Genomic DNA, 10892 nt, shown 5'->3' on the forward strand with positions numbered 1-10892 from the left:
TTTGCCCACCTGGCCATGGTCTCACCTCTGTGCTCACCTCGCTGCCCATTTTGTGTGCCCACCCACAGAGACTGACCCCATGGAAGTTCAGGGAAGCAGCTGCAGCAGTGAATTCCCGAATTCCCTCCGAGCAAACCCGAGCAGAGCTGGGGGATCCCGCGGGCCCTTCCGGCTGGAGCTGCTGGTAGTGCCTGCAGGAGGCAGCCCAGGTGTGGGCAGGGCTGCCACCTGTGAGCCCACCTGAGGGAGCTGCCCCGGTCCCACACTGCCGGGCACAGCCTCGGGCACAGCCTCGGGAGCAGCATTTGGGATTCTGCAGCGCTTTCACCGAACCATGGAAATCTCCTGCATAATGAGAAGATAAACTTGGAGATTTGCCTGGCTGAGAGAAATCCTGGTGATGTGGAGTTGTCGCATTTGGGCGAGAAAAGTCGGAATGGGCTTTTTGGCAGCTGTGGCAGTGACAAAAACTGAGCAGTGGCAGTGACACCGAAATGAGCAGTGGCAGGGACACAAACTCAGCACTGGCAGTGACACCAAACTGAACAGTGGCAGGGACACCAAACTGAGCACTGGCAATGACACCAAACTGAGCAGTGGCAGGGACACAAACTGAACAGTGGCAATGACATAAACTGAGCAGTGGCAGGGACACCAAACTGAGCAGTGACACAAAGTGAGCAGTGGCAGTGACACCGAACTGAGCAGTGGCAGGGACACAAACTCAGCACTGGTTAAATGAGCAGTGACACCGAACTGAGCAGTGTCAGGGACACAAACCAAGCACAGGACCCTGTCCCTGGCTGCTGTCCCTCGGGGTTCCTGGGGCACTGTGCCCATGCAGCTGCCCAGGAGGGGCTCAGTTACTGATGGCCGTGCACAGCCAGATTTTATTGATGGCACGGCCGCATTTCCTGGGGTTATTGAGGCTCAGTTGATGGCCGTGCACAGCCACATTTCCTGGGGTTATTGAGGCTCAGTTGATGGCCGTGCACAGCCACATTTCCTGGGGTTATTGAGGCTCTGTTGATGGCCGTGCACAGCCACATTTCCTGGCAGTCCTGGCAGACACAGTGTGGCCCAGCCATGGCGAGCTGGGACACGCTGTCCTGGCACAGCCCTGCCTACACGGAGGGGCTCCGTCCCTGAGAATCTGCCACACAAATTTTAACCCACAGATCTTCCACAGATCAAACTCAGAAGGCAGAAATGTAGTGCAGAGTCGCTGCTAGCTATATCCCAGTTTTGGCTTTGTTTAAAGAAGATGCTGCTTTATAATCATTCTGATTCTCGGATTCTGATTTTTCCAAATTCTTCCAGAGCATCACCTCTGTTTCCCACCCACAGGGGACATGAGATGTTTGGTGTCAATAACTGGCTTCAATAACTGAAACATTCTTTAAATCCTTAAACCAGTAAATGTTTCTTTTGGGCTGTGGTGTCACAGAGGGTTAAGAGTCAAAAACTACAACTGGGAATGGTGACATATTGGCCAAAATAGGGGAAAAACCCCACAAAACCCCACCCACATTTCTGGTTTTATGTCTTTTTTTTCTTTTTTTTTTTTTTTTTTTTTTGTAATAAAACAGTCTGCCCCCTCAAACACCTCAGAGAGCCAAACCTTGGAGCCCGAGGCCCTCGAGAGCAGAGAAGTTTTGTGAGAGTTGAATGAGTTGCTGAGTAGCCATCGGGAGGAGAGTGATTGACACTCTCTGTAGCTTATGTAGAAATAGAGATAGCAGCGAGATAAAACAGCTTTAAAAGCACGGGGGAAACAACAAAACCGAAAGAGCTGAATGGAATTTGCTCCCGACAGCTGCTCGGTGCCGCCGCTCCTGCTCGGGCACAGGATTTGTTTGCACAGCCCCATCCATCGCCAAGCCGCAGCAAAAACAACAGAAAACTCCTCATTACTGCCGAGCTCCTCACCTGCACGGACAGACAGACACCCGGGGGCACGAACAGACATCCCGGGGCACGGACAGACATCCCGGTACATGGACAGACAGACATCCCTGGGGACAGACAGACACCCCGGGGCACAGACAGACACCCTGGGGCACAGACAGACACCCCGGGGACAGACAGACACCCCGGGGCACAGACAGACACCCCGGGGCATGTGAAGGATGCGCTCCTCAGGCAGCTGGGCACACGCAGCTCCTCCTGCGGGGCAGGGCTGCCGGGCTCCCCTGGCACAGCCGGGCTGGGGCAGGGGCTCGGCAAACGGAGCGCTGGCACCGCGGGCACGCCGGGACCCCGGGCTGCATGCCAGGACTGCAGCCAGGAGAGCCCCGGGCAGCCGGAGCTGGAGCCCTTGCGCGGGATTTCTGATCTCACCGCTCGCTTTTCTAAGGGAAGCCAGGAGGTTTGCTGCTCGTTGCTGCAACATCTACAAAGCACCATCGGACTGTGCTTTTTCTCCTGAAGATCCAAGGGATGCTGATCTCCTGTCAAATCACAGAATCCCCAGATCCCTGGGGCTGGAAAATCCCTCCCAGCCCATGGAGCCCCAGCTGTGCCCCGTGCCCATCTTGTCCCCAGCCCAGAGCTCTGAGTGCCACCTCCAGGGGACACCTGCAGGGATGGGCACTGCAAAGCTCCGTGGGCAGCCCCTGCCAAGGCCTGAGCAGCCTTTCCATGGGGAGAGTCCTACTGAAATATTGATACAGTATTGGCATCTGAGATCGGCTGATCAGTCACTCCCCAGTCACCCTTCATTTCCTTTGCTGTGTGGGTTTGGCAGCAAAGAGCTGTGCCTGATTTTGCAAAGATCAATTTATCCCTGGTGGAGTTATTTCACTGTTCTGCACCATTTTTTGGTGGTAAATTTCATTTACTTTTGACTGTTGACCAAGGGAGAATTAATACCTATCCACATCTTTTAAACACCATGAACCCCATGATGGAACAAACATAGAGAAGCCCATTAATTCAAATATACATAATCAAAAAGTCATGGGAGCTAAATTAGATATACAGTTAGAGCAAGAGATGCCATCTGTTCAAACTTTCTAAGGGCTAAAGTAACTGAGATGAAGCCAATTTTGGTAACAATAATAAAATTATGCTGCGGAATTACAGGCTCTGTGTCTCACAATTTATTCCCTTTCCCTCAAATTATTCTCCTAAATCATATGAACACAATCACCTTCATCCGTACATTGTTCTGCTTTTCTTTCGAGTATTAAATCCACCAACCTTTGTCAGTGAAAAGCAGAACAGAAGCTGTAGAGCTGCTGAAACGCTGTAGGAAAACGTGTCATTAATTTCCCGAGAGCAGTAATTTCAGATATTTTACACGCTTCCTTCAGCCGGTCACCACTTGTTCAACACAGGCAAAGCAGCGTTAAATTGCAGTGCTGAGCCTGGGGTGCAATTCCTGCAGTGCTGCCGGGCTGGTGGCTCTGCAGCTGTGGCACACAGGGGTGGAGCCAGAGCACCCGCGGGCCCATCAATCCCAGCACTGGGGAGAGTCCCGAGCACAAAACTCGTCTCTTGGCAGAACAATTTAATGCTTCAGACGTGAAAAATGTCAGCTGGGTAAGGCAGAGCGGGGAGGAGAGCGGCTGCAATTCCTATGGGGTGCCCGGCTGTGCCATGGCCGTGCCACGGCTGTGCCAGCCCTGTCCCCAACCCACGGCCTGGCTGGGGCACAGCGGGGCCCTGTGCCCTGGCCCAAACCCCTCAGCTGGGCTGGCAGCTCCTGTGGGACCTGGGTCCTGTGAGACCTGGGTCCTCTGTGACACCCAGCCCCTGTGACACCCAGCTCCTGTGTGACACCCAACCCCTGTGACAGCCAGCTCCTGTGACACCCACCCCTGTGACACCCACTCCTGTGACAGCCAGCTCCTGTGACACCCAGCCCCTGTGACACCCAGCCCCTGTGTGACCCAGTGTCCTAGATTGCAAGGCAATGTCTGTATTCTGTCCCCATCTGTTAGAAGCAGAGCAGTTCTGTTCTCTGGGCAGTTTTCTTTGTCTCTCCCACAGCCAATCCTCCCTCCAGGAGATATCTTCTGTTCATAATAATTATTAATTATTAATTATCTTCTGTTCATGGCTACTGAGTGTCCCTGCATGGCTGAGAAAATTCCATCATCCCATGGGGAGAGGCTGTGCCCAGGGGAGGAGCCAAGCATTCCTACCTGGATCCAATCTGAGCCTTTGGGACACCACAGCAGCCTTTGCCCACTGCATTCCCAGAGGAGCAGCTTTCTGCCCCACTGCATTCCCAGAGGAGCAGCTTTCTGCCCCACTGCATTCCCAGAGGAGCAGCTTTCTGCCCCACTGCATTCCCAGAGGGAGCCCAGGCCCATCTCCAGCAGCCCTGGAGCTCCAGAGGAAAACTCCAGCCTGTCCAGGATCCTGCTCCAGCAGAAGCACAGCTGGCACTGCAGGAGGGCTGAGCCCCCATGGAATGGCACTGCTGCCACCAGCCTGACCCACAGCCTGCCAGGGCCTGCTCTCACTCTGGCAGGGTTTGGTTTCTTTTTTGTACCATTGCATTTGTATTTTTAACTTCCCTAGTAAAGAACTATTATTCCTGTTCCCATATTTTTACCTGAGAGTCCCTTAATTACAAAATCATAATAATTCAGAGGGAGGGGGTTTCCATTTTCTATTTCAGGGGAGGCTCCTGCCTTCCTCAGCAGACACCTGGCTTCTCAAACCAAGACACCCAGCTTCTGTGTGACCCAGCTCCTGTGACACCCAGCCCCTGTGGCATCCAGCCCCTGTGACACCCAGCCCCTGTCACCTTTGTGTGACTGCAGTTCTCTCCCAGAGAAGAAACTTTCCCCACACAATATTTTTTAATGTTTCAACCATTTAAATCTTTTCCCTCCCTCCACTGCAATGTTCAACCCTGACAGTGATGGGATTTTTTTTTTTTTTTTTAATAAATAAGTTTCTATTTAAAGCCTCTGGTCTCAATATTCCTGCAGGAAACAATACATCTGAAAAATGGTTTCACCACCGAATGCTTGATCCTTGCCACACACACATTTCCAGGATACGAGCAATACAGGTGATGTGTCATCTTCCCTGGGGATTTCCACAGGAGTGGCATTTCCTGGGCAGGGGAGGAGGTGAGGGGGGCTGTGCTGCAGGAAGGGTTTGGAGCGTGACCCTGGGCCGGGAGCAGAGCCAGCTGCCTGCCTGGAATGCCAACGGCTCCAGCCACCGTGCTGCAGCTTTTGTCTGTGTCCCCAGAACACGAACCTCTCCTGCTCTCAGCCTCGTGTTTCCTTCTGAAGAGCAATTTCTGACACTGCAGAGCATTTTTTATCCCCAGCATTTTTATCCATTGTGCGTTGTCTTTCTCATTTTTTCAGGAATTCTTCTCCCTGAGGTTCTTGCATATTTTTCTGCGCAGGGGCTGGGAGCTGGAGTGGGTGTCAGACCATGATGTCAGCCATAAAACCTGCGACGGAGGAGAATTCATTTTTCCCTCTTGGAGAGCCACGAGCAGGTGCCACAGCAGCTGAGAATATGTGAGCCAGCATTAAAGCATTCCCAGATCAACCCAGAGAGGATATCTGGCATTTTTCATAGATATTTATGATTCTGCAGAATTAGCAAATCATATTTAAGTATATGAGTCTTTTTAGCCTGAAAACAAAAATAAAGCAGGAACAGTAATGTGTAAATCTAGAACACTGAAAATGAGTCAAGGGAGTTTACAAAGCCTGTTTAAAGATGAATTTCTAATGAGATATGACAAGAAATTAATCCCTTGTGACTTGGGTAATCAACACAACAGTCCAATTTATAATGAAGGGGGAGCGTAACTTTACTACAGGTTTTTGAGGGAAGTTGTAGGAAAAACTGTCAATAAAAACATTTGTGGCAAACTTCTGAGGACAATCTGCGTGTTTGTAACGGCCCCAAGTAAAGAAGGTGTTGAACACCCCAACAGAGAGATTTGAGCTCCAGGCTACGGAGCCTGCCCAGGTCCCCAGGAGGTGGTAGAGTCCCAAAGCCCTACAAAGTGTGTCAGGTTCCTCCCTCCACCATCGCCACCTCCCAGTGGTGCATTTCTCCTCCTCGAGCTGCCCTCGGTGTCACCCCGTGGTCACTTCTGGGCGTAATCCAGCTGCCCTGGAGCCTGTCCCTGCTTGCTGGTGACAGGGCCTGGCCAGAGGGGATGCCAGGACCTGCAGATGTGGTCACAGAGAGTTCCTGGTTAAAGTAGCTGCTGAACGTCCTCAGATAAAATGTGAATAAAGATGGCTTTTTTCTTCCCCAAGAATTTAGTGAGCGTAATAACCAGCTTACAAATACATGGAGATGTAAATAAAGCAGGGTGCAGTGCCAGGAGCCCCGGTGCTGGGGCCGCTGTAATTGTAAAAGTTGCCACCGTGGTGAAAATAAATTACATTTATGCGCTGTCTGTGAGTCAGACACTGGGCACGGAGTAACAGCTGAGAGGAAAAGCTTTCACAATTCTATTAACTGTAATGGATTTGGAGGTTCAAACACACCATTCATCATCCCAGGCCCACCCAAAATGAAAAGCAATATGCAGAGCTAATTAAATACCAGCGGCAGCAATTAACTGCTCCGCAGAGGTTCTGACTCCCAAGATAAAGGAGTGGATGCCATTCCCAGCAGAACTCGGGCACTTCTGGCACCGGGGGACCCCAGCAGGGCTGTGTCCAGCCCCGGGCCTGTGGAAAATGGATTTGTAGAGAATTCTCAAAGCCTGATGGAAGGTGCACACAGTGTGCATCTGTATGTGAACTTTGAGAGAAGAAATGTTGACTTCAGCATGTTATGGGATAAGACAGACGCCGTTGGGACAGGACAGCTGTGGAGCTGCTGGAATGAGCCTGGTGGAGGCCACGAGTGCTCCCAGGGCTGCAGCAGGGCTGGCCTGTCCTGCCGGGCTGTGGCACTGATTAATCACTTCACCCCTGGGCTGCCCTGGGAACTCTTTCCCAGTAGCAAACTCCTGGCTCTGGGCTGCACCAGGGCTCTCAGTGCTGCACAGGCTCAGCAGCAGCAGGGCAGAATTAAAGCTGAAGCCTGGATTCTCCCGAGACTGTGCTGGGTGGATTAAAGACATTTTTCAAATGCTCTTCTAAAGCTGCAAGGCAGGAGCGAAGCAGCGGCTCGGCTCCTTGACAGCGGTGCCGTTATTCACCAGCTGCAGTGAGAGGATGCATCGTGCACTTGGGGAGGCACAGGAGTGGCTGGAGCAGAGCAGGGCTGGGCTCCAGCCCTGCCCAGGGCACCCAGGGATACCAATTCCTGCTCCGGGGGGCTCAGGGAGCAGCGGCAGCTGGGACAGCCTGGAGCAGAGGTGTCCCCCAGCTCAGCCTCGTGTGGCTCTCTCCCGAGGGGAGCCCTGGGCCAAGTCCCACCTTTAATGGACACCCCGTGCCCATTAAACAATGCCCACAATGTCTTGGGTTTGGAATGTTTCCAAGGATGTTCCCACAGCCTCGACCCTGGTGACAGAGACATTTCATAGAACCAGGGAACCCCAGAATGTCCTGGGAGGGACCCCCAGGGACCATCCCAGCCCCTGTCTCTGCCCAGACCCCCAACAATCCCACCCTGGGCATCCCTGGCAGCGCTGGCCAAAGGCTCCTGGAGCTCTGGCAGCCTCGGGGCCGTGCCCATTCCCAGGGGAGCCTGGGCAGTGCCAGCACCCTCTGGGGAAGAGCCTTTCCCTGAAATCCATCCTGAGCTGCCCTGACCCAGCCCCAGCTGCTCCCTGGGTGCTGTCCCTGTTCCAGAGCAGGGATGGGAGCTGCCCTTGGCAGGAGCTGCAGCCCTGCTGAGCTCTGCCCTCAGTTCCCTCTTCAGTCTCTGCCACACAGGAGCAGCTTTTTACAGCCACCTGGGAAGTCCTGGGTGCTGATGGGTACAAATTACCAGCTTTTACAGGCATCATTCCCATCTTGGCTCCTCCAATTGAAAAAACCTTGGCTTTTATTTTATCTCTCTGTACTCTGAAGTGCTGGATTTGAATGGTGAATGCTAAAACGGGCTTGAGAGTAATGTTGGAAAGGAGATGAAGCAAATAGCCTTAAGTGCTCTCTTTAAAAGGTGATAACAATTATCAATGTCTGAAGGAAAATAACATATAAAAGTGATGCAAACTCCTTCCAGTGGTTACAATATGAAAAAAAAAAATCAGAACAGCATAAAAAGGAAGCCCTCACATTTAGCCAATTTCCTCAATTAAATATATTGTTATGGGAAGATGGTGCAGAGAGGTTCACGATCTGCCAGAAGTGAGTCTATTGTGGTTAAAAAGCACCAGAGAAGGGCTGGGAGGGACCCAAGAGGGTGCTGGAGGATACAGTCCTGCAGCCCCTGCAGTGCCAACAGGGAGCCACTCTTGGTGCCCTGGGGTCTGCAGCAGCAGGAGCCGTTTCTCTGGGATCAGTCCCAGGCTTCGAGAGGGGACAATCCAAAGCCTGGAGAAGCCAGCAGCACCTTCCTCACTCCAGTTCAGGGCCAGAGCGCAGGAAAGACTCTCAGAGACCTCCTCAGGGTTTGGTGGGGAGAGGCTCCCCTGAGACACCGGTGAGAGACGGCCCAGCAAGTCAGCAGGAGCTTCCTGGGGGATCCTGCTCTGGACCAGCAATTCTGGGACTGGAGGCACAGGGAAGGTCTGGGTGCTGCCTGGAGCCAGAGCAGATTCCTGGGGGTGCAGGGAAGGTCTGGGTGCTGCCTGGAGCCAGAGCAGATTCCTGGGGGTGCAGGGAAGGTCTGGGTGCTGCCTGGAGCCAGAGCAGATTTCTGTGGGTGCGGGGAAGGTCTGGGTGCTGCCTGGACAATGGTGAAGGATGGATCAGGGGCAGGGGTCCGTGGTGGGCTGGGCAGAGCTGGGATAACAGTTGGGATAACAGCTGGGATAACAGCTGGACTCGGTGCCCTTAGAGGGCTTTGTCACCCCCAGTGACACTGACTGCAAACATGCTGGGAGGGCAGGACACCCTGAGGGTCAGAGAGACACCTGTGTCCTGTGCCACAGCTCGGGACCACTCCTCACCTGTGCTCAGCTCCTGCCCCAGGCTCCTGGGCAGCACAGCCCCAATCCTTCCCCTGTCCCTGTCCCTGTCTCTGTCTTCCTGTCCCTGTCTCTGTCCTCCTGTCCCTGTCCTCCTGTCCCTGTCCTCCTGTCCCTGCCCCTGTCCCTGTCCCTGTCCCTCCCCTGTCCCTGTCCCCGCAGGGTGCCTGAGCCCACGGCCGTGGTTCCAGGCCCACGGCACTGTTTGGATTTCTGGATGTGGAGGCTGCGCCCACCACGCACAGGTTTCCAGGGAGGAGCCCCTTCATCCTGATAAATCCCAGGGAGAAGACACGCAATCACTTGTTCTGGAACGGACAGGGAATCAATCAACTCTGAGCCGAGCTCCAAGGAACTCCAAGAAATGAGGGGCAGGTGCTGGGGAGGGCAGGACAGCTGAGGCTGGTGGCACAAGGCTGGCAGTGGCCGGGCGGGGCAGGGACACCCAGGGGACTGTGAGAGACACTCCAAAGTTCCCTTCATTGGCCTCACGACCGTCGCAAGGACCCTGAAGACCCCTGGCAGGAGTCCTGACCTGGCCGAGGTGGACGCTGTGTGCAGGTGTGTTTGCTGTGCCACCACAGACCACTGCTTCGAGCAGGGCCTGGCAAGGAGCAGCTTGTTCTGCCTGCTTACACCTGCTTCACGATACCTGCTCAAGCCACGGATTTCCCACCTCTTGGCCAAATGGACTTGCTGGGGTAACTCTGGTGATCTCCCACGGAAAACCCCTCATCTGCCTCACGACCACCGTGACAGACGGAGATTGAAGCCCCTCCCAAGGACTGAGACTGAGACCCCTGCCACAGGGGGAGGGCTGGCCTGGCTGAAGCAGGATGTTTGCCAAGCGGTGCCTGCAGGTGTGTTCGCTGGACCCAGAAACAACGGGTCTCGCTCACTGCTGAAATTGACTTGCCCTGCTTCGGAGCAGGGACTGTCTGTACCCGCTTTTCAGTAGACTCATTCTCCATTGCCTGTTCCCCCAGGGGTCTATAAAAGACCCCTAAGAGGGGAGGACTAGAAAAGAGGACTATAAAAGACCCCTAAGTTAACCAAGACTTGAGTTAACCCCCATGGATGATGGCGAATCCATATGGCTGGACCACTGAGGATCTCATCTCGACAGTGATAGCTATATTCCCCTTCCCCTCTTTTCTCTCTATTTTTTATTTCCTTTTTCTGTCCCCTCTATCGCATTTGCTGTTGGTACCACCATAAAGGTGCATTTGCTGTGATCTGATCATCCCCTGCTGTTTGCCTTTTGCACTTTTGGGATCGGTTAAGGAACCATCAGGACACCCCGCATGAGCGGATCGTGCCAGGGACGGCGGTGCTGGGGGAAAGGGCTCTGTGCTTCCATCCAGGAGCTGCTGCCTGACTCCAGAGCTGCAGCTGGAGGGGATCAGAGCACCCTGCGAGCAGCAGGAAGGGAGGAGGGAACTCTGTACCTTTGTTACCAAATCAGCCTCAGTTGATGGGAGGTGAAAGTAGCACATCCAGGCAGGCACAAAGCGCCTGTCCCAGGTGCTGGAGTGAGAGCAAGGGCTGCATTCCATCAACATCCCCTGCAGGCAGCTGTCTCTGCAGCCTGGGAGGAACTTCCTCCCTCCAGGCAATGCTCAGCACATCCACAGTTTGTCCTGAATTCAGGCGCCGTGCTGGAACAGCGTGTTCTCCTGAAGGAGGGCCATGGGCATCTGCTCCTGTGGAAGGAGACATCTGACAGTGAATGTAAGAATGGAAATAGCTCTGAATTCCCAGGTTCGTGTTTCCCAGTGCTGCTGTGCACAGCGTTGCTCCACAACCCCCTCTCTTCTCTGCCCACAGAGAATCTCTGATTTTAGGAGGGAATTCCTGGCTGGGA

At 53.7% G+C, this 10892-nt stretch overlaps 1 long non-coding RNA gene across 1 annotated transcript; it reads left to right on the forward strand.

The window, feature by feature from the left end:
* Positions 1 to 3861: 3861 nt before the first annotated feature.
* LOC128790074 (uncharacterized) lies at positions 3862 to 5539 on the forward strand. The gene is made up of 3 exons (XR_008431618.1): positions 3862 to 3918; positions 4947 to 5029; positions 5378 to 5539. It is a non-coding gene; the product is annotated as an uncharacterized LOC128790074 (long non-coding RNA).
* Positions 5540 to 10892: the final 5353 nt, after the last annotated feature.

This window comes from Vidua chalybeata, chromosome 6 (genome assembly GCF_026979565.1).
Source record: "Vidua chalybeata isolate OUT-0048 chromosome 6, bVidCha1 merged haplotype, whole genome shotgun sequence".
NCBI lineage: Eukaryota > Metazoa > Chordata > Aves > Passeriformes > Viduidae > Vidua > Vidua chalybeata.